The sequence below is a fragment of the Halichoerus grypus genome, chromosome 1 (assembly GCF_964656455.1).
Source record: "Halichoerus grypus chromosome 1, mHalGry1.hap1.1, whole genome shotgun sequence".
Taxonomy (NCBI): domain Eukaryota; kingdom Metazoa; phylum Chordata; class Mammalia; order Carnivora; family Phocidae; genus Halichoerus; species Halichoerus grypus.
The window spans coordinates 99931668-99954301 of record NC_135712.1 but is presented as its reverse complement, the minus strand read 5'-3'; the positions used below and the strand labels follow the sequence as shown (position 1 = coordinate 99954301).

Sequence of the window (22634 nt, the reverse complement as noted above, 5' to 3'; positions counted from 1 at the left end):
GTTAATGGCATTTTGGTATGATAGATAAGTAAATGCACCTGGTGTTGACATTTTATAAATGATTTTGAACTTTAATAATTCAACTTGGGTTCACCCCTCTAATATACTAGTGTTAAGAACCAATATAGTATTTAAGCAGCCCACCAGCTTGTATATGATTTAGAGAAGGCATAAGACTTCCTTGGCATGTCCTCTAAGGGAAATAAGAGATGAATTTCAGGTGTGTATGGGAAGAATCTGACTCAATACAGAGCAAAGATATAAGTACCCTATCCAAAATTTTCTGCCTTATATCATTAAATAATCTTTTAAACTCCTGTTGACTTTCAAAAGTTAAAAATTGAGATCTAAAGTTGAGGAATATAATTTTAAAAATTAAAATTTTGAGTTAGCAACCATAAGTGGATATCCCCCTACAGCTTTTCTTCCCTACTGCATATCAAAAGACCCAGTAATTAGGCCATATTTTAGGTTTCTGAGGGCAAAATGAGTAATTGGTACATGTATTTGTGTATGTTATATGGGTTTATCTGTCTTTCCTATCAAAATTCTACTTTTGCTAAAACTGACTTTTGAAATCAAGAATACTTCTCCTCTTTAGGTTTACTGGTGGTACCTATAACACAATATAACTGTCCTTCTTTTGAGTTTTGCCAGACTGAAAATAGAGCCAGTGTTTATTTTGATTTTACAAACATGTTTCACATGACTAGAAATTTGGGAAAAATAAAATATTTGGTTCAATATGATTGAAACTACATAAGTTACTTTTACATATATGAGAGAGCAAGAATGATGGTTGATAATGAAAATTAATTTAAGCAGCCATTCAAAATCATCCATGGATAAAATATTAAGACTGTGCTTGTGTGAAAAAAAAGTTGTTTAACTGGACATATATTAAAAGTTCTAATGGTTATAAGCTTGGAAAATATAAATTCAATGATTATTAAATATTTTAATATTTTACATGTATCAGGTACATACTTACTACTATCTAAAATCTTAGAAGAATGGATATAAAATTATTGCTAGTCAAACCTGTTATATACTTTCTTAATATTATCATTATGAAGTTTAGCAATCCAGTTGAATAGTTTTGATATATCAAAATTGTGCCTATGTTATGATAACTATGTAAATGTAATCTCCTAAAGAATAGATTTTGAAAGGGAAGTAATTAATAAGTTGGTAAACTGTAGTGAATCAACATTTTTTTACAAGGTAGTCTATTAAAATCACAACAAATGAGTCAGCTATTAATTTTGGACAAGACCAGTAAATATCTAAGCTTTTTATATTTAATTTGTCAAATTTATACAATATTTTTTCTAATATTAATAAAAATCTCAAATATCAAACAGCTTTAGTAATAAATAAAACTGTAAACTCTGAAGTCTCCCTCTTATCACTCTTTAATTTTACAATTTGACAACCTCCACTATAGTGCCAATCATTCTTGGCAAACTCCATAAAATGCTGGATAATATAAATGTTGAAGTCCAATAACCTGTACAATCTTATTTAACCATAATATAGATATAAAAGTTATTTTAAGGTTCATATTGAGGAATAAAGATATTTTTAAACAAAGACTATTAAACTATAATCCTTAAGAGGATTATAGTCAAAGAGAGCAGTGACCCCAGAGGACTAATAGTCATGAGTGTGTAAACAGTTACAAATAATTTTAGATAAAAATTAATCCAACATCTACCCTTTGGATTTGGTAATTATTCTCATGATTTGTGATATACCTATAAATTCACAAATGTTTAGAAAGTTGAAGACCCGGGTACATATTTAAACTGGCAAACATTAGCTTTCCATAATACAATTCCTTATTCATTACTTCTTCCTCACTCATCCGTACATACCTAATCCATTTATTATGTATATAATACATCTTTTGCCAATAGAATTAAGTAAAAATTATATGGCTGTTAAAACATATTAGTTATATTTTTTAATCAAAGGAAATAAGCAGGATAAAATCAAGAATGATGTACCAAGAAATCCCAATGTTTGACCTCCCCCACAAAAATAAAAATTAAAAACTACTTATTGATGAAAATATCTCTGGGAGACCACCAGAATACAAAAAAGAAGCTGGAGCACCCATTGAAACACATACACACAAACAAATATGAAAGTGTAGGAGGAATTTTATCTGTGTCACTGCATGCCCCAGTCCAGCATAGCTCAGCACCAAGAGGCATCAAGTCTGCTGTGGCATCCCCACAAGGAATGGAAAAAGAGCAGGACCCCAGAAGTCTATACCACTAGAGGAAAATCACCACTTTCAACACCAGTTACCCCCACCTCTAGTCTTGACCAATGCAGATCACAGCTGATAGAGCTACTTGAAGTCCATGCCAGTGTGTACCCACAGAGAACAAACTACTGCTTTTTCCCCACACAACTACTGCTTTGTGCCCCACACCCCATCCTGGTGCCACCGTGTACATGCTCAAAATGCCAGATCTGTGATTTTCCATGTGTTCCCATGCCCTGGACCCTGGTGCTGCCATTGCTCCATGCATGGATGCATCCCAGACCCTGGCTCTGCACTTGTTCTTCAGCTGCCCATATCATGAGTCCCCAAGTGTCATTCCTGCTCTGCATGTGCTAGCATCCCATAATCCAGGTCTGTGGCCATTCCACATATATATACATAATGAATCCTGGCCCCATGGCCACTCTACAACAGATCCAGTGTCACAACCACCACATATCAGCCATATACCAGTCCCCAGTGTCACCACTGCTTTGTACTTTCCCATCCCCCAAACTCTAGCTCTGTGGTCCCTCTGTACATGCTCAGCCCCAGACAATGGTGTCACCATATCCTCATGTGCCTCTGTGCCCCAGAACTGTCACCACCATAAATACACATGTGACCCAGACACATATACCACTATTAGTCTGTCCACACCTGCATTTTGGATCCACACCAACATTGTAGGCCCACACCCTGGTACCCTATGCTAAGATAGATCCCCTAGGCCATGACTAACTGTAGTGGTCAAGAAAAGGATAGTAGAAAGATGTATGCATCCATTGCCACTGAGAACCCCAGCAACCCTTTCTATTGCCATGATTACTCAAAATTTGGCTTCTGAGGACACCCACAGTCTTGGCTGACTCTGAGCTTAGCTGATGAGGTGCCTGGAGTCTATGCTATTCTCCCTCAGAGCCAGCCAAAGCCACTCTGAAAACTTTCCATATCTTGAGAAGAAAATGAACATATAGATTCATGATACTTTAAAATCCCCAAATAAGATCAACTCAAGACTACAGTGAGATGCATTATTATTAAATAGTCAAAGGTCAAGGAGAAAAACAATTTTGAAAGCAGAAAGAAAAAATGGACTCTACATATAAAGGAACACTGTAAGACTATCAGTGAATTAGTAGGAACTTTACAGGCCAGGAAAAAGTGAGATGATACATTCAAGTGTTAAAAGAGACTTACATACACAAAACCAAGAATAATTTACATGTCAAAATTATTTTAAGATGAAGAAGCAAGTTCTTCCCAAGCATAAACAAAACAAAACAAAAGTGCACAACTAAATAATCACCAACAGACCTGATACAAAATGCTTAAGGGAATTAGTCAATTTAAAATGAAAACACGCTGAACAACAATGTGAAAGCACATGATAACTTAAGCCTCATTGCTAAATGTAAATATATAGACAAATATGAGTTAATGTAACATTATAACATTGATGGCATATAAATTACCTTTAAACCCTACTATAAAAGTTAAAAGATAAAAGTTAGTTAATAAGTACACAATATAAAAGATATACTTTACCTATAAGAACAAAAACATGTAGGAAGAGTAAAAATACAGTTTTTTTTGTGCAATTGAAGTTGTTAACTTAAAAGAGATAGTTATAACAACAAGATGTTTTATGTAAACCTCAAGCTAATTGCAAAGAGAAAACATAATAGATACACAAAAGATAATTTCACACTATATTATAAGGCTATAATAAGTGAACCACTGTGGTACTGATATAGAACAGGCACATAGAACAGAACAAGAGCCCAGTAAAAAACCCATGCATATACGGTCATCTAATATTTAACAAAAAAGCCAAGAAAACTCAATGGAGAAAAGACTGTCTCTTCAGTCAATTGTGTTGGAAAAATTGGATGTTCACATGTAGAAGAATGAAACTAAACCCATATTTTACACCACTCAAAAAAGTTAGTTTGGAATGGATTAAATACTTACATCCAGGACTGGAAACTATAAAACTCCTAGGAAAAAACATAGGGAAAAAGGTTCACATGGGTCTTGGCAATGATTTTTTTCTGGACAGGATACCTAAAGCACAAGCAACAAGAAAAAAGTGGAGATACTACATGAAACTAAAAAATTTCTCAAAGAAACAGTCAACAAAATTAATAGACAATTTATGGAATGGAAGAAAATATTTGTAAATTGTATATCTATTAAGGGGTTAATATACAAAATATTAAAAAATAACTCCTGTAACTCAATAGTAAAACAATTCAATTTAAAAATGGGCAAAGGACCTCATTCTTTTTAAAAAATATATTTAAGTAGGTAGCTGGTGCATAAAACATGTTTAACATCACTGATCATCAGGGAAAAAGCAAATCAGTACTACAATGAGATATCACCTCATATCTGGTAGAATGGCTGTCATCAAAAAGACAAGATAGCAAATGCCCAGCAAGGGTATGGAGAAAAGGGAACCTTTGTGCACCATTGGTGGGAATGTAAACTGGTGCAGCCACTATGGAAAACAGTATGGAGTTTCCTCAAAAAATTAAAAATGGAAGTGACATTTGACTCAGCAGTTCTACCTGTGGGACTGTTTCTGAAGGAAATGAAGTCACTATGTCAAAGAGATGTCTGGACTCCCATGTTTTTTTGCAGCATTATTTACAATAGGTAAGATCTGAAAATAATCAGTGTCTATTGACAGATGAATGGATAAAGAAAATGTGGCCTATGTCAATGGAATACTATTCAGCCATAAAAAGGAAATCCTACAATTGTGACAACATGGATGGAACTTGAGGGCATTTTGGTAAGTAAAATCAGAAAAAGACAAATACTGTAAGATTTCACTTATATGTGAAATATAAAAACAAACTCATTGAAGAAGAGGTCAGATTTCTCGTTACCAGGCATGGAGATTGGGGGATGGGGAATTGGGAGAGGGTGGTCAAAAGGTACAAACTTATAAATAAGTACAATATGATGACTATAGTTAACATTGCTTTATGATATATTTGAAAGTTCCTAAGTGAGAAAATCTTAAAAGTTCTCATTAAAAGGGAAAAAAATTACAACTATATGAAGTGCTGGATGTTAATTAAATGCATTTTGATAATCATTTCACAATGTATGTAGTCAAGTCATACTGTGTGACTTGAACAGTGTTATATGTCAATTATATCTCAAAATTTAAAAAAAAGGAAGACAGCAAGAGAGGAAGAAAGGAACAAAACAACTGCAAATCAGATAGAAAATTTAAAAATGGCAGTATTAAACCCACAATTGATAATTATTTTAAATATAAATGGATTAAACTTATTAATCAGAAGGCATAGAGTAGCTAAATTGATTTTAAATAAGAATAAGATCAAGTCATACGCCATCTACAAGAAAACCAATTTAGATTTAGAGATACACAACGGCTGCAAGTAGAAGAATAGAATAAGGTACCTCATGCAAATGGTAACCAAAAGAAAGCAGAAGTGGGTATATTTACAACAGACAAAATAATCTATAAGTTTAGAACTGCCTAGAGACAAAAAATGTCATTAGATAATGATAAATGGGTCAATTTACCAGATGATATTACAATTATAAATATATACGCAACATCAGAGCAGTTAAAAATATAAAGCAAGTGTTGACATATCTCAATGTAGAAGTTGACTTCAATATCCCACTTAAAATTCTGAATAGAATAGAATATATAGGCAAAAAGTAAGTGACTGATTTGAACAACACTAGCCTGAACAAACCAGTAACAAATATAAAGAATTAGTAACTAAAAACTTTTCCAAAAATAAAGGCCCAAGATGAGATTGCTTTACAGGCAAATTCTACCAAATATTTAAAGAAGAATTAATACCAATCCTCCTTAAACTCTTTCATAAAATAGAAGAGGGAATCCTTTCAAACTCATTTTATAAGTCTAGCATCTTCCTGATATCAAAATCAGACAAAGACACTACAAGAAAACTATAAGTCAATATCCCTGATGACCACAGATGAAAAATTCTCCATAAAACACTAGCAAATCAAATTCAGCACATTAAAAATAATCATACACTATGACCAAGTGGGTTTTATCCTTGGGATGCAAGTGTTTTCAGACATAGACAAATTAATCAATGTGATCTAACACTTAACAAAATGAAAGGCAAATACCACATGATTATTTTAGTTGATGCAGAAAAAGTATTTGACAAAGTTCAATATCCATTCATGACAAAGTCTTAACAAAATAATAAGTATTGAAGGAACTTACCTCAACAGAGTGAAGTCAACATATGAATGGTTCACTGCTAACATTACAATTCTACTAGATTTGTAGTCAGAGTAATTAGGCAAGAAAAAGAAAAGGCATCCAAATCAGAAAGGAAGAAGTAAAAGTGTCTCTGTTGGCAGTGGTGAGAGTGGGCAGACTTGCCTTATACAGATATGAAAAATTAGTATTGTTAAAATTTCCATATTACCCAAAGCAATCGAGAGATCCAATGCAATCCTTATCAAAATCCCATGGCCATTCTTCACAGAAATAAAACAACTCTACAATTCATATGGAACCACAAAAAACTCCTGATTAGCCAAAGTGATCTTGAGCATGAATAACAAAATTTTCTCTGATGTCAAACTATACTACAAAGTTACAGTAATCAAAACAGCCTGGTACTGGCATAAAAACTGACATTGAAATGACTAGAATAGAAAGCCCAGAAATTCATGCATCTCTGGTCAACTGCTCTGACAAGGGTGGCAAGAACACACAATGGGGAAAGGATGGTCTCTTCAATAAATAGTATTGGAAAAACTAAATATCCACTTGCAAAATAATAAAATTGGACACATCTCACACCATATACAAAAAAACAACTCAAGATGGAGTAAATTAAGACTTAAGACCTAAAGCCTTAAAACTGCTGAAAAAAAAAAAAAAAAACAGAGGCAAAATCTTTTGATCTTGGTCTGGGAAATAATTTTTTGGCTATGACACCAAAAGCACAGATAGTTAAAGCCAAAATAAACAAGTGACTTTGTATCAAACTAGAAAGCTAGTGCACAGCAAAGAAAATAATCAACAAAATGAAAAGGCAACCAACAGAATAGGGGAAATATTTGCAAACTATATATCTGATAGGGACTTAATATCTAAAATATATAAGGAATTCATGTGACTCAATAGTAATAAATAAATCAATCTATAAACAATGTGCAAAGAACCTGAATAGGTATTTCCTAAAAGAAGACATACAAATTGTCAACAGGCATAAAACATAAAGAAAGGAATTAAGCATACAAATTATTAAATGTACCTAAAAATTATTTTAATATTTGTGATGCACAATTTACTTTTGAACTTCATGTAATACATACAAAATAAGAACTTACAGAAAATGCATATAGCATATCCCAGGGTAGGTAAAGGCCTAAATATGCCTTATGTATCTTTGTAGAATTATCAGATTGTTGTAATTGTTTATTTTTTTCCTATAATTTGAGAGCTTCTAGTTATCATAGCATTTATTTTAATGGTGGACATGGAAATGATGCTCAAAAATTATTACCTCTCTTTAGCCTGGTGAATTGGTCAAAGCTGGGTCAAATATTCCTTTCCTTGGGAATTTAGAAATCAGGATAAAATCAAAGTCCTTTTTAGTGACAGAAGCCATATATTTTAAAATTTAGGAATTATCAAAGCTTGTTGTGATGAGCACTGGGTGTTATATGTAAGTGATGAATCACTAAATTCTACTCCTGAAACTAATATTGCACTATATGTTAACTAACTGGAATTTAAATAAAAACTTACAACAACAACAACAAAGTCTATGTTTCTCACTGTGTAGAGAAAGACTTTAATGTTGAAGAAAAACAAAAACAAAATGCAGACAGAGTGAGAGAAGATAATCCTACCAGCTTTTCGGTTTTGGTTTCTAATACTTGAATTTTCTGCAATTCCTGTAGTTGTGAAAAACTCTTCTATGAGCCAATGTTATGTTCTTTCTCTGAAGCTACTTTGAGTTAGATTTTTGTCAACAGAAAATAAATAAAACTGTTCAAATTAGTGATTAAGAGGAATTAGCTTAAAATTTTTTTCTTTGAATTAACATGGAGTAAAATATATAAAACAATGTACTATACAATGTTAGAAAAAAAACATTCTAAAATTCTCAACTGTATTGCCAAAGATTTAGAAATAGTTATTCAAAAGATTATTACTTGAGTTGACTTTTAAAAATACTTACAGATGATTTGAAAACATAAAAGCAATCATTAACTAAAATTAAATTAGTATGAATGATAAGAAAAGACAAAATAAGCATGTATACAAAATCCACATTACATAGTTAATTATAACAATGGAAACAAGCACAAAAAATTCAAAATCCTAAAATAAGAATGACAATAAACTAAAAAAAAAAAAAACCCAGTATTTGTGTTATTACAAAGTCTGTGAGATCAAAAGTTGAATGTGTAAGAAATTTCAAACAACGATTTCATAAGAATAAAAAAATCAGAAATCTCACAAATTCCTGTTGATTATATCCCTAGCAGATAAACAAATTAGAGGTAAGCAAAGATGGCAACATAGACAAAAAGATTTAAAAACAAAGTACACTCAATCAAAACTGTAGTTACAATTTGATAGCCAATAAAATTTGCAATGAAATTAAAAGAACTCAACCACTTTTGCAGAATAAAGTAGCATTCAAATATTTGAGAAAAAGCTATTCCGATTGAAGCCAAGTTTTGATTTTTACATTTACATAAGACTCTCAGGTTGAGGTTTCTCTACAGTATACCAAAATATTAAATATTAAGCTGACAACTCATAGAATTATTTTGTTTTAATAACTTATTGAAAAATTCAAATTAACTTGTAAAAATACAAACTAATCAAATGTGAGTGAAAAGAAATCTGAGATTAAAAAAAGAACGATGAAATGTAAACTAGTAATCAATATAGTAGGCTATAGAGCTGTGTGTAAACTTTAGGAAGATTAGCACTTCCAATTCATCATCCACCATAGGATACTCACAGAGCAGTAATTAGCAGGGAGCATTTCTTTGCTACTGGCTTTGGGTGACCTGTTTTGCACACAGTTTGATACATCTCTGTAGGGAATGAGCTATCTGAACTTTCTTTTTCTCTCCAAACTATCAGGCTTACCCTAGAAGAAAGATTTAAAGAAAATAACAATAGAAGATTTAGAAACATTTTATAAAGAGCATATATGCCTGTTTTTTAAAAATGTACTAAAGTTAAATCGAAAATACTAATTTAGATTAGATTTTTCCTCTGTGTAAATGAAGAGATGTGGCCTTTTATAGTTTATATCTAATAAGTAGGGCTTAAGTATTCTCTTGATATAAATAACTAAATAGTGTTTAATGAGACAGTTTCTACTTGCTTCATAATCATTCCAAGAATTTCAAGAGAAAATGACAAATAAGAACAATAATTGTTTGAGGTTTTTATATAAGCCAACATTGCTTATTTTAAATAAAGTTTCTTTTATGTATTGGATTCCATATCTTTATTTCTTAGTCTGTTTAGGTTGCTATAAAAAAATACCATAGACTGAGTGGCTTTTAAATAATAAACATTTCTCATAGTTCTGGAAAGTCTAAGATCAAGGTACCAACAAATTCCATGTCTGGTTAGGACTGCTTCCTGGTTCATTAACAGTCCACTCGCTGTGTCTTTACAGGCAGAAGGAGTGAGGGAACTCTCTAGGGTCTCTTTTATAAGGACACTAATCACATTTATGAGGGCTCCACCCTCATAACCTAATCACCTCCCAAAGTCCCACCTCCTAATACCATCACATTGGGATTTCAACATATGGATGTTGGGGAGACACCCCAAACACTCAGTCCATTACTCTGCATTATATCTCATGATACATCATAATTTGTCATGGATGTCTTATATTTTGGCAGTAATTTCCAATATATAAATATCTTTTCATTATGTCTAGCATGTCTGAAATTTATCACTGGTTTTTAATTAAATTTCTATTTTTTAAAAATCTGTGAGATAACATGATTTGCTCTAGAAATTATGATAAATAATTTAAAAAATTCTCCCTATCTCTTATAAGTTTTATCTAAAAGTCAATATTAATAAAACAATTGCAAATGTATTTAAAATACTTTTATAAGACATGACAAATCCTGGAAAATAAGCACTGGTTAAGACATTGAAATAATTGGGAAATATGGACTGTATATCAAATGAAATGAAATATCAAATAATAATATATATCCTAAATGATATTCATTTAGGAATGTTGGCATATTTATTTACATGATAGCTTTGGCCTTGTCTAAACAAGAAAAGAAATAATAAAAATGCCTCATTGATGATGGCAATCTCAATAGTAAGTGTGGATTTCCAGATTGTCTTTTCGGGAACACAGGATGTCATTGGATGTGAAAGCAGTTTATAAAGGATTAGCAGACACAGTCACCAGCTCCCTAGAATCATAATCTCAATCACTATATAAATCAGTTATGAAGACAAGTCCTTTATGATGACACTTGGGGGCATTAAATTTATCTTCAATAAATCTATTTTGATCAATTATGTGAAATCCTCAGGTTTTTAAACATCAGACACAGATGAGAAAAAACAGCATGCAAGATTTGAAATGCATGTGATGTAGTATGCATTTTAGTTTATCACTTGATTGGTATTTGCTCATTGGTATTTTCTTTTATCCCCCATTTTACTGATATATAATTGACATCCAGCACCATATAAGTTTAAAGTATACAGCATAATTATTTGACTTACATATATTGTGTAAAATGGTTACTACAATAATTTTAGTTTAACATCCATCCTCTCATATAGATACAAAAAGAAAAAAAAAGAAAAAAATGGTTTTTTTCCTTGTAATGTCAACTTTTACGATTTACTCTTAACTTTCAAATATACCATACAGCTGTGTTCATGATAGTCATCATGTTATATGTTACGTCCCTAGAATTTATTTGTAACTGGATTTTTGTACCTTTTGACCATTTTTATCCAATTCCCTCACCCCCTGCCTCTGGGAACCACAAATATGATCTCTTTTTGAATGACTTTGTTTGTTTGTTTGTTTTGTGGGGGTTGTACATACAAGTGAGATCATAAAGTATTTCTCTTTCTCTGTCTGACTTATTTTACTTAGCATAATACCCTCCAGGTCCATGCACTTGTCATGAAGGACAGGATTTCCTTTTTTAATGGCTGAATAGTATTCGTGTGTGTGTGTGTGTGTGTCCATTCTTTATTCTTCTACCCAGGGACATTTAATGTGTTTCCATATTTTGGCTGTTTTAACTAATGCTGCTATGAGTAGGTGGTGCATGCCTCTCTTCAATATGGTGTTTTCATTTCCTTTGGATATATTCCTACAAGAAGAATTACTGGATCATATAATAGTTCTGTTTTTAGTTTTTTGGGGAAATTCCATACTGTTTTCCATAGTAGTTACACCAATTTACAATCCCAACAATGACGTACCAGGGTTCCATTTTCTGCATATCCATGTCAACATTTGTTATTTTTTGTCTTTTTAATAATACCCATTCTAATAGGTATGAAGTGATATCTTGTGGCTTTGGTTTGCCTTTGCCTTATGATTAGTGATGCTGAACACCTTTTCATGTATCTATTGTATTTCATATATATTTTTTTGAAAAATGTCTAATGAGGTCCTGGCCAATTTTTTGATTATTTGGATTTTTGCTTTTGAATTGTAGGAGTTATTTATATATTTGGATATTAACTGCTTATTAGATATATGGCTTGAAAATATTTTTTCCCATTTTGTAAGTTGCCTTTCCATTTTGTTCATAGTTTCTTTTGCTGTGCAGAAGCTTTTTAGTTTGATTTAGTTCGACTTGTTTTTTTCATTTTTTGCTTGTGCTCTCATTATTGTATCTAAACAAAACAAGAAAAATAATTGCCAAGACCTATGTCTAAGAGCTTTTTTCCTTTTTTTTTTTCTGAGTTTTATAGTTTCTCATCTTATATTTGAGTCTTTTTTTTTTTTTTTTTGAGTTAACTTTTCTGAATGGTATAAGATAGGGGTCTAGTTATATTGTTTTACATGTAAATATCCAATTTTCCCAGAACGATTTTTGAAGAGACTGCCTTTTCTTCATTCAGTATTCTTGGTTCCCTTGTTGCATATTAGTTGATCATATATACATGGGTTTATACTGGGCTCTTATCTGTTCCATGTGTTTGTTTTTTATTCCAATACTGTTCTGTTTTAATTACTATAGTTTTATAATATAGCTTAAAATCAGGAACTGTGGTATCTCCTGTTCTATTCTTTCTCAGGAATACTTTGGCTATTTGAGGTCTTCATATAAATTTTATTATTTTCTACTTCTGTAAAAAAAATACCGTTGGAATTTCGGTGGGTACTACATTGAATCTATAGATAGCTTTGGGTAGCATGGACATTTTAACAATATACTTCCAATCAATGAACATGGATACATTTTAATTTATTTGTTTCACCTTCAGTTTATTTCATCAGTGTCTTGTAGTTTTCAGTATAGAGAACATTCACCTCCTTAGTTAAATTTAATCCTTAGTATTTTATTGGTTTTAATGATATTGTAAATTACAGTGTTTTCTATTTCGTTTTCAGATAATTTGTTAGTATATAGAAACACTACTGATTTTTATTTGTTAATTTTGTATCCTGCAACTTTACTGAATTCATTTATTAGATCTAAGGGTTTTTGGTGGAGTCTTTAGAATTTCCTATAAAAAATCATGCTGTCTTCAAAGAGAGACTATTTTATTTCTTCTTTTCCAATTCTGATGTCTTTTATTTTGTTCTTGCCTGATTGTTCTAGCTAGAACCTCAAGTACTATATTGAATAGAAGGTGAGAGTGGGCACCCTTGTCTTGTTTCTGATTTTAGTGGAAAAGCGTTCAATCTTTTATTATTGAGAATGATATTAGTTGTGGGCTTGTCATATGTGGCCTCTATTTTATTGAGGTTCTTTTTTTTTTTTAAGATTTTATTTATTTATTTGAGAGAGAGAGCACATGAGAGGGGGGAGGGTCAGAGGGAGAAGCAGACTCCCTGCCGAGCAGGGAGCCTGATGTGGGACTCAATCCAGGGACTCCAGGATCATGACCTGAGCTGAAGGCAGTCGCTTAACCAACTGAGCCACCCAGGTGCCCTATTGAGGTTCTTTATACCAAATTTGTTAAGAGATTTTTATCATGAACAGATGTTGAATTTTGTCAAATGCTTTTTCTGCATCTATTGAGATGATCATTTGATTTTTTTCATTTATTCTATTAATGTAACATCACTTTTAGTTGTGTATGTTGAACCATTTTTTATGTAGGAATAGATCCCACTTGATCATGGCAAATGATCCTTTTAATGTACTGCTGAATCCAGTTTGCTAGTCTTTTATTGAGAATTTTTACATTTAAATTCATGAGGGATATTGGCCTGTGGTTTTCTTTTAATGTAGTTAAAGCCTTTCCTTTTCTGGCTTTGGTATCAGAGTAATGTTGGCCTCATAAAATGAGTTTGGGAGTGTTCCCTTGTTTTCTGTATTTCAGAGGAATTTGAAAAGGATTGTCCTTGGGGCGCCTGGGTGGCTCAGTCGGTTAAGTGGCTGCCTTTGGCTCAGGTCATGATCCTGGAGTCCTGGGATCAAGCCCCACTTCTGGCTCCCTGCTCAGCGGGGAGTCTGCTTCTCCCTCTAACCCTCCCCCCTCTTGTGCTCTCTCTCTCTCTCTCAAATAAATGAATAAAATCTTAAAAAAAAAAAAAAGAAAAGGATTGTCATTAATTTTTCTATAAATGTTTGGTAAAATTCACCAGTGAAGACATCTATCTGGGCATGGGCTTTTCTTCATTGGGAGATTTTTTTTTTTAATGTTTGAAGTTTCTATTTAAATTTTAGTTAGTTAACATATAGTGTAATTTTCAGGAGTAGAATTTAGTGATGTGTCACATAAAACACCCAGTGTTCATCACAATAAGTGCCCTCCTTAATACCCATCACCCATTTAGCTCTTCCCCTATCTACCTCCCCTCCAGCAACCCTCAGTTTGTTCTCTTAAGAGTCTCTTATGGTTTGCTTCCCTCTCTTTTTTTTTTTCTTTCCCCTATGTTAATCAGTTTTGTTTCTTAAATTCCACATATGAATGAAATCATATGGTATTTATCTTTCTCTGACTGGTGTCTTTCCCTTAGCATAATACACTCTAGTTCTATCCACTTGTCCTTGTAAGTGGCAAGATTTCATTCTTTATGATAGCTGAGTAATATTCCACTGTGTATGTGTGTGCATGCACATGCATGCGTGTGTGTATGTGTGCACAACACTTCTTTATCCATTCATTAGTTGATGGACATTTGGGTGCACTTTCCATAATTTGGTTATTGCTGATAATGCTGCTATAAACATCGGGGTGCATGTAAACCTTTGAATAAGTATTTTTGTATACTTTGGATAAATACCTACCGTGCAATTGCTGGATCATAAAGTAGTTCTATTTTTAACTTTTTGACTGTTTTCCAGAGTGGCTGCACCAGTTTGCATTCCCTCCAAAAGTGTAAGAGGGTTCCCCTTTCCTTGCATCCTTGCCAACATCTGTTGTTTGCTGTGCTGTTAATTTTAGCCATTCTGACAGGTGTGAGGTGATCTCATTATAGTTTTTATTTGTATTTCTCTGATGATGAGTGATGTTGAGCTTATTTTCATGTGTCTGTTTGTCATTTGGATGTCTTCTTTGGAAAGCTGTCTTCTGCCCATTTGTTAACTGGATTGTTTGTTTTGGGTGCTGAGTTTGATAAGTTCTTTATATATTTTGAATACTAACACTTTATTAGATATATCATTTGCAAATGTCTTCTCCCATTCCAAAGGATGCCTTTTAGTTTTGTTGATTGTTTCCTTTGTTATGCAGAAGCTTTTTATCTTGATGAAATCCCAATACTTCATTTTTGCTTTTGTTTCCCTTGCTTCCAGAGACATGTCTAGTAAGGTTGCTATGGCCAAGGTCAAAGAGATTGCTGCCTGTGTTGTCCTCTAGGATTTTGATGGTTTTGTATCTCACATTTAGGTCTTTCATCCATTTTAAATTTATTTTTGTGTTTGGTGTAAGAAAATAGTCCAGTTTCATTTTTTTGCATGTTGCTATCAAGTTTTCCCAGCACCATTTGTTGAAGTCTTTTTTCCATTGGATATTCTTTCCTGCTTTGTCAAAGATTAGTTGACCATATAGTTGTGGGTCAATTTCTGTGTTTTCTATTCTGTTCCATTGATCCATGTGTCTGTTTTTGTGCCAGTACCATACTGTCTTGATGACTACAGCTTTGTAATATAGCTTGAAGTCCAGAATTGTGGGATTTTTGATTACTATTTCCTTACTAGTAATTGGTCTGTTCAGGTTTTATTTTTGTTTTTCATAATTCACTTTTGGTAGGTTGTATGTTTCTAAGAATTTTCCCGTTTTTATAAGCTGTCCAATTTGTTGGCATAGAATTGGTCATAAAAGCCTCTTGTGATTCTTTGCATTTCTTCAGTACCAGTTGAAATGTCTCCTTTTTACTTTATAATTTTGTTGATTTAAATCCTCTCACTTTTTTCCTTGGTTAATCTAGCTAAAGCTTTCTTGATTTTATTTATCTTTTCAAAGAATCAACTCAGTTTTGTTTATCTTTTCTATTATTTTCTTGTTTTCTATTTCATTTATTTCTGCTCTAATTTTTATTATTTTATTTCTTCTGCCAGCTTTGGCCTAAAAGTTTTTGTCCTTCTAGTTACTGGAGGTGTAGAGTTAGGTTGTTTATTAGATCTTCCGTGTTTCTTAATGTAGGCACTTATTGCTATAAACTCCTATAAGCTCTTAGAACTGCATTCACTACATTCCGTAAGTTTTGTGTAATTTGTTTTCATTTTTGTATTTCAAGATTTTTATTTCTCCATTTTAGTTTCTTCTTTGATCCATTGGTTTCCAGGACATTATTGTTTAATTTCCATGTATTCATCAGTTTTTGAGTTTTCCTCCTGTTATTGATTTCTAGTTTCATTCCATTTAGTGAGAGATTACAGCTGGTAGGATTTCAATTTTCTTAAATTTGCTGAGACTTGTTTCATCACCTAACATATGATCAATCCTAGAACATGTTCCTTGTGCACTTGAGAAAAATATATTTTTCTGTTGTTGAATAGAATATTCTGAATATGTCTGTTAGGCCCATTTTGGGTCATTTGTTCAAATCTTAGTTTCCTTATTTATCCTCTGTCTAGATGCAGTGTTCATTATTGAGGGTCGCATACTTAAAATCCTCAAATACTATTGTATTGATGTTTATTTCTTTTATCTCTGTTAGCTTTGCTATTTATATTTAGGTGCTCCTATATTGTGTGCCTAAATACTTAAATTTGTTATATCATCTGGATATAACAGATGTAATGGATTACATCTGGATTATCCCATTATCATCACATAATGACCTTCTTTGTCGCTTTTTACTGTTTTTAGTTTAAAGCCAGCTTTTTGTCTGATATAAGTACAGCTACCCCTGCTTTTTTTTGTTACTATTTGCTTGAAATATCTTTTCTCATCCTTTCACTCTCTGTGTGCCTTTAAGACTGAATTGAGTCTTTTATAGACAGCATATCATGAATTTTATACTTTTATCCATTCATTTTATACTTTTGGATTGGAGAATTTAATTTATTTACACTTAGTGTAGTTACTGATAGGTAAGGACTTACTATTGCCATTTTGATAATTTTTTGTGGATGTTTATAGAGCCAATTTTTTTTCCTTTCTTCTTATCCTACTCTGTGTGTGTGTGCATGTGCATGTGCGTTTTGATGTCTTTGTATCAGTATGCTTTGACTGCTCTATCATGTTATTTTGTGTAATTACTATAGGTTTTTCCCTTGTGGTTACCATAGGGCTTACATTCAAAAAATCTAAAAATTATAAAACCTTATTTTAAACTGATGACATCTTAATTTCAATAGCATCCCTAAACTTTACACTTTTACTTATTTTCCCCATCACATTTTGGGTTATTGATGTTACAGTTTACTTCTTTTTACCTTGTGTAACCAATAACACATTGTTGTAATTAGGGTTTTTTTAGTACACTTTTTAACTTTTATTTACCTATTTATTTAAAAGTGTATTTATCATTACCAATGAATTTTATACTACCTGGTTATATTTTTATGATTTAATTAGTATCCTTTTACTGCCACTCAATGAACTCCCCTTAGCATGTCCTGTAAGGCAAGTATATGCACTCCCTCTGATTCAGTTTGTTTGGGTAGGTATAGGATTCTTGGTTGACAAGTTTTTTTCTTTCAATATTTTGATTATATAACTCCTTCTCTCCTGGCTTGATAAGTTTCTGTTGACAAATTTACTGAAGTCTGAATGAGGGTTCCTTTATATAGCTTCTCTTTTTTCTCTTGCTGCTTTCCAAATTATTCTTTGTTTTTCACTTTTGACAGTTTAATTATAATGTATCTCAGTTTAGTTCTATTTGTGTTTAACCTATTTAGGGTCTTTAGAACTCACGGGGTTGTGTGTTCATTTCTCTCCCCAGGCTTGGGAAGTTTCAGCCATCACTGCTTTAAATGTACTTTCTTTTTCTTTGCTGTCTGGAATTTCCATAAAATATATATTGTTTTTATTGATTGTGTCCTATAATTCCCAAAGCTTTCTTCATTCTTTTTCATTCTCTTTTCTTTATAGACCTCTAAGTGGATCATTTCAAATGTTCTGTCTTCTAGGTCAGTGATTATTTTAAAGATTTTATTTATTTATTTGACAGAGAATGAGAGAGAGAGCACAAGCAGAGGAAGTGGCAGGCAGAGGGAGAGGGAGAAGCAGGCTCCCTCCTGAGCAAGGATCCAGATATGGGGCTTGATCCCCAGGCCCTGTGATCATGACTTGAGGACTGGTGGATTGGTTCCCCACCCAAATGACGCCATAGGATTGGCTCCATGGTTTCCTGGATTTTCTGATCATGTTTCCTAGGTGGTCAGGACTGGGTACTATATTCAGCGATGGGCAAGACCATGAATTAGCTCCCCGTCCCTGGCAGAGTAGCAGTATGGTTTCCAGGGCCTGCATTGCTCATTGTTTGGGAACATAATTAGTCAAGACTGTGCACTGCATTTCCTGGTGAGATGGAACTACCTGTTTTGCTCTGCAGATGGCTTAAGCCATGGGCTGTACTCTTTGTTAAAGTGCCCCTGTATGCTAGGCTGTTGGATGGGTTACACAGATTCCAATGTGCTCTGGTTTGGTTCCCTTATGAAGTGATCTGAAGGCTGTATTTAACAATGGGTAGGACTGTGAATTAATTTCACTGCTTATGCCAGGCAGCAGACCTGCCTCCAAAGCTGGTAAGGCTCTTTGCTTGTGGTCTTGTCTTGAGCCTACCCACTCCCCAGTTTCCTTGACTGAATGGGACCACTGGCTTTGCTCTGAGTGACTCACTCTATCTGCCAGAATCTCTGTTCCAATGTTGCTGGGCTATATAGCTTTCAGGTATTCCAGCCAGGTTTTCTGGTCAGGCGTGGCTAGGAGCTATACTTTAGCAGTGGGTAAGGTTTTGAATTACCTACCTGCCTAGGCAGGGACAGACCAGGCTCCAGGGCCTGGCTCTTTGTTTGAAGACCAAAATCAGACAGGCCTGTACCCTGTCAAGTTTCCTGGTCAGACACTGCCACTGTCTTGACTCTGCAGATGAGCAAAGATGGTGGTTAGAACTACCTGGGCATTGCAGGTAGGAACTCAGTCTGCCAAAATCTGAGTGCTGGTTATTGCAAGTCTCTATCTCTTTTCCTTCACAATTTGATTCCCAGTGGTTAGCCCTGCAGATTCTCATACAGTTCTTATGGGATGAGACTGGATTAGAGGCTCCGAAGAAGTGACCCATAACACTGGGGGAGTTGAATGTCCACCTTAGCAACTCTCTTTTCCCACTGGAGTACCTTAGGCTCAGGGGAGACCAGTCAGTGTGGTGCTGCACCAGCCTGGGGGTAGGGCAATTTTGTCAGCATGTAGCCACTCCACTTACCCATTTAATGTGATCTGTCTTGGTCTCTGTGGTACTAAAGACTGCCTCAGTCTTACCCCTGCGTTCTGGGATTTTCTCAGTTGTGCCTTGTCCATAAATGATTGTTAGTTTTTCTTGTGAGGAAAAGCAAAGTGAGGAATAACCTACGTTGTCATCTTGGTAACGTTACTCCTCTAGTATTTTCATTTATTGGTGCTTCTCTCTGTTACTGAACAATAAACATTAAACTATTATTTGCATTAATTTGTCATGGTGCATCTAAGTTAGAGGGGTATTTTCATGTTTTTTTCTTTGGGCTCAAAGTCTTCTATACATTGGTTTTTATAATATAAGTATTTTATTTATCCTTATATATGGTATACTGCCTGACTGCTATCTGAAAAGCATATGAAATAATATATCTCATCAAAAAGAGCAAATATTTCAAGACCATGCTTGAGTTCTTCAGTCAGTTTTGATTTTCAGTTATTTTAGTAGATTTTCATACACACACTCAAAGATCTCTTTCAGAAGTACCTTGAAATAAGTAATGTTAAAGGTAGCTCCTTGAAAGTATCAAGGCCCTTCTTTTAAGTACAAATATGCCTGAGAGCCTAGAAGGGACACTTATGCAAGTGTATTATATAAATTGCAAAATTGACTTACTCTATGCTCGTCCATGAGTTTTGTAAATCAGGTAGAGTGAAGTGTGGGGGAAAAGGCACTTTAATAATTCTCTACTTTCTAGTCCTTCCCCTTTAGCTCCTGGAGGAAATGGTAACTCCTTTTTGGTGTTTAACATACAAAAAAAGAACAATAGCAAAACAAAATATATATACACATATATATTGGATTTCTAACTTGTGAACCAATCCAGCACAGATAATTCTGAAAGCATGTACGGTAATCAAAAAGAAAACCTGGTGAGCTTGCTTTAACTCTTTTATTCACTCCCTCATTTAAAGTCATGAAGCTTCTAAAAGGTCAGAAACTGTTTTGTTTTGTTTTGTTTTAATTTTATTATGTTATGTTAGTCACCATACAATACATCATTAGTTTTTGATGTGGTGATCCACAATCCATTGTTTCCATGTAACACCCAGAAACTGGTTTTTAATGGATAGCCAAGTCGCATTGGAAAGTAGGGCAGGAAGACTTATACTGTGCAAATTTTTAGAGGGATAGACAATGGGTCTCCAGAGGAGTGTCAGCTGCTTGAGATTAGGATCAAATATTTGTGTGCAAGATAATTTCACTTGATTTTGGGTGCGAGAGGGGATAGTATAATGTTAGCTGGCATTGCAACAGCATCTTCGTGCTGTAGGTGCATATCATAGTGCCTCCCTTTGACTGTGGTATTTCTCAATAACTTCATAAAGTAATTTTTAAGCAAGTTATACATATTTTAAAGTTGAAAACTGAATTACTAAAAAGAATGAGTTTTTTTTTTTTCAAAAAAGCTTCTAAAGTAAAATTCCAAATATACACTAAATCAACATCAACAAAATTTGGACAAATGATAGAATGACCAAGAACTTTTTTTTTTTAACTTCTAAATTAAAATAGCTAGATGCAGTAGAACATGTTCTGAACAGCAAGTCTTAGGTTTACTACTGGAAGCACTCAAAGTATAAAAAACTCTATTATTATCTCTTTACAAAAAGTCTAAACTTAGAATCATGTATCATTTTTGGTTTATTATCAATCACAGTGTCATCTCTTACTCTCTTATCCCACCATCCCTCCACCCTCCAGTGGTTCAACCAGCTTAGCTTCATACAGGCAGAGTTACACACAGCATCCCCAGATTGCATGAAATTAACTAGGACATTCTGAACTGAGGTTGCCAGCCAGAATGGAGCTAAATTCTAATGACTCATCACGGTGCAGCTTTTTTGGAAAAGAAGGCTTTGTTCCCCCAAAACAAGAGTGTTTTTCAAGAACTCTTACTAAACCTATTGTTATTTCTCGGTAGTTCTTTCCAATCTGCCTTCAATGTATAACATATATGTGTATTTATTTTTCCATGCTAAATATTATGGTGATAGACACATTGTTTTTGCTCTCTCTCTCTTTTTTTTTACCTCATGTTATTAAATACTTCTTAAAAGCTTGATTTTAATGGCATTTTAGTCAGCCTGAGCTGCCATAACAAAATATCTCAGATTGGGTAGCTCAAATAATAGATAACTATCCTCTCAGTCTGGACACTGGGATTCCAAGATCAGGGTACCAGCAGAGCTGATTTCTGGTAAGGCTTATCTTCTTGGTTTTCAGATACCTACTTTCTTGTGATCAGGAGAGGCTGGGTTTTGAACTACAATGTGGACTTCTGGGTGGATTCTGATGAATTGAAGACCTTGAACTTCCTTTGAGCTTCTCTTGTGGGCAGAAGTAGCAGAATCCTCCCCAATCAAGGGATTAGCTAAATATTGCCTATTATCCCCCTAAGGATCTCACCTGACAGTGGCTTTTTAGGTGAATGCCAGTTCTCAATTCCTACATCTATTGCTTTTCCCTGCCTTAGACTTACAACTAGATGCAGCAGACCACAAAAAAAAAAAAAAAAAAGATGACTACAAAACCTAATCTGACAGGATGCACCAGACACAACAAAGAATTACAAAATTTTATCAAGCTATATTGACACAAACCTGATGAATTTAGGTGAGAATAAATCTAAGAGTGCTGTACAAGGGATGAAAAAGATGTATCGTTAGACCTGCTGAAATTATTGATAAGGGTACACTGACCAAAAAGACCCTGAACAATATTGAATTAACAATAATGAATGCATTATTTTGAATATATAAAAGTAGCTCTAACACTTTACTCATTTGCTTGAATAAAATCTGGCCTCAAAAGTGGCCTGCATTAAATGAAGTTGAGATTTCAGAACATACTTTTTATCCTCTGAAGTGAAAATCTAATGGTTTAAGGAGATGAGTGAACTTATAAATTTATTATGTAGGATCTCCCTATCCCTTAACTCTGTCACCTGGGACTGTCCAGAGGATGTGTCCTCCACCAATACCTTGAGCAATATAGTTCTTTGAAAAACATCAACATCATGAAAAAAAACTCTGTATTTATTTGCTGTTATCTGCAAGCCAAAGATTACAGTTGACGATACTGTCATTGCAGTGAGTTCTCAGACCTAAGTGCGATGTTAGGATCCCAGGGCTGAAGATACTGCTTAATGATCAGAAGGTGTGTAAGCATGGTCATCATAAGGGGCAACAGGGTTTGTAGTAATCAGAATATTTTGACACAGATCTTTGGTAGGGACTAATTGATTA

At 33.7% G+C, this 22634-nt stretch overlaps 1 long non-coding RNA gene across 1 annotated transcript in view; it reads left to right on the top strand.

The window, feature by feature from the left end:
• Positions 1-22634, top strand: part of LOC118523444 (uncharacterized) — a 657240-nt gene that overhangs the window by 574301 nt on the left and 60305 nt on the right. The gene's annotated exons all lie outside the window — the stretch shown is intronic.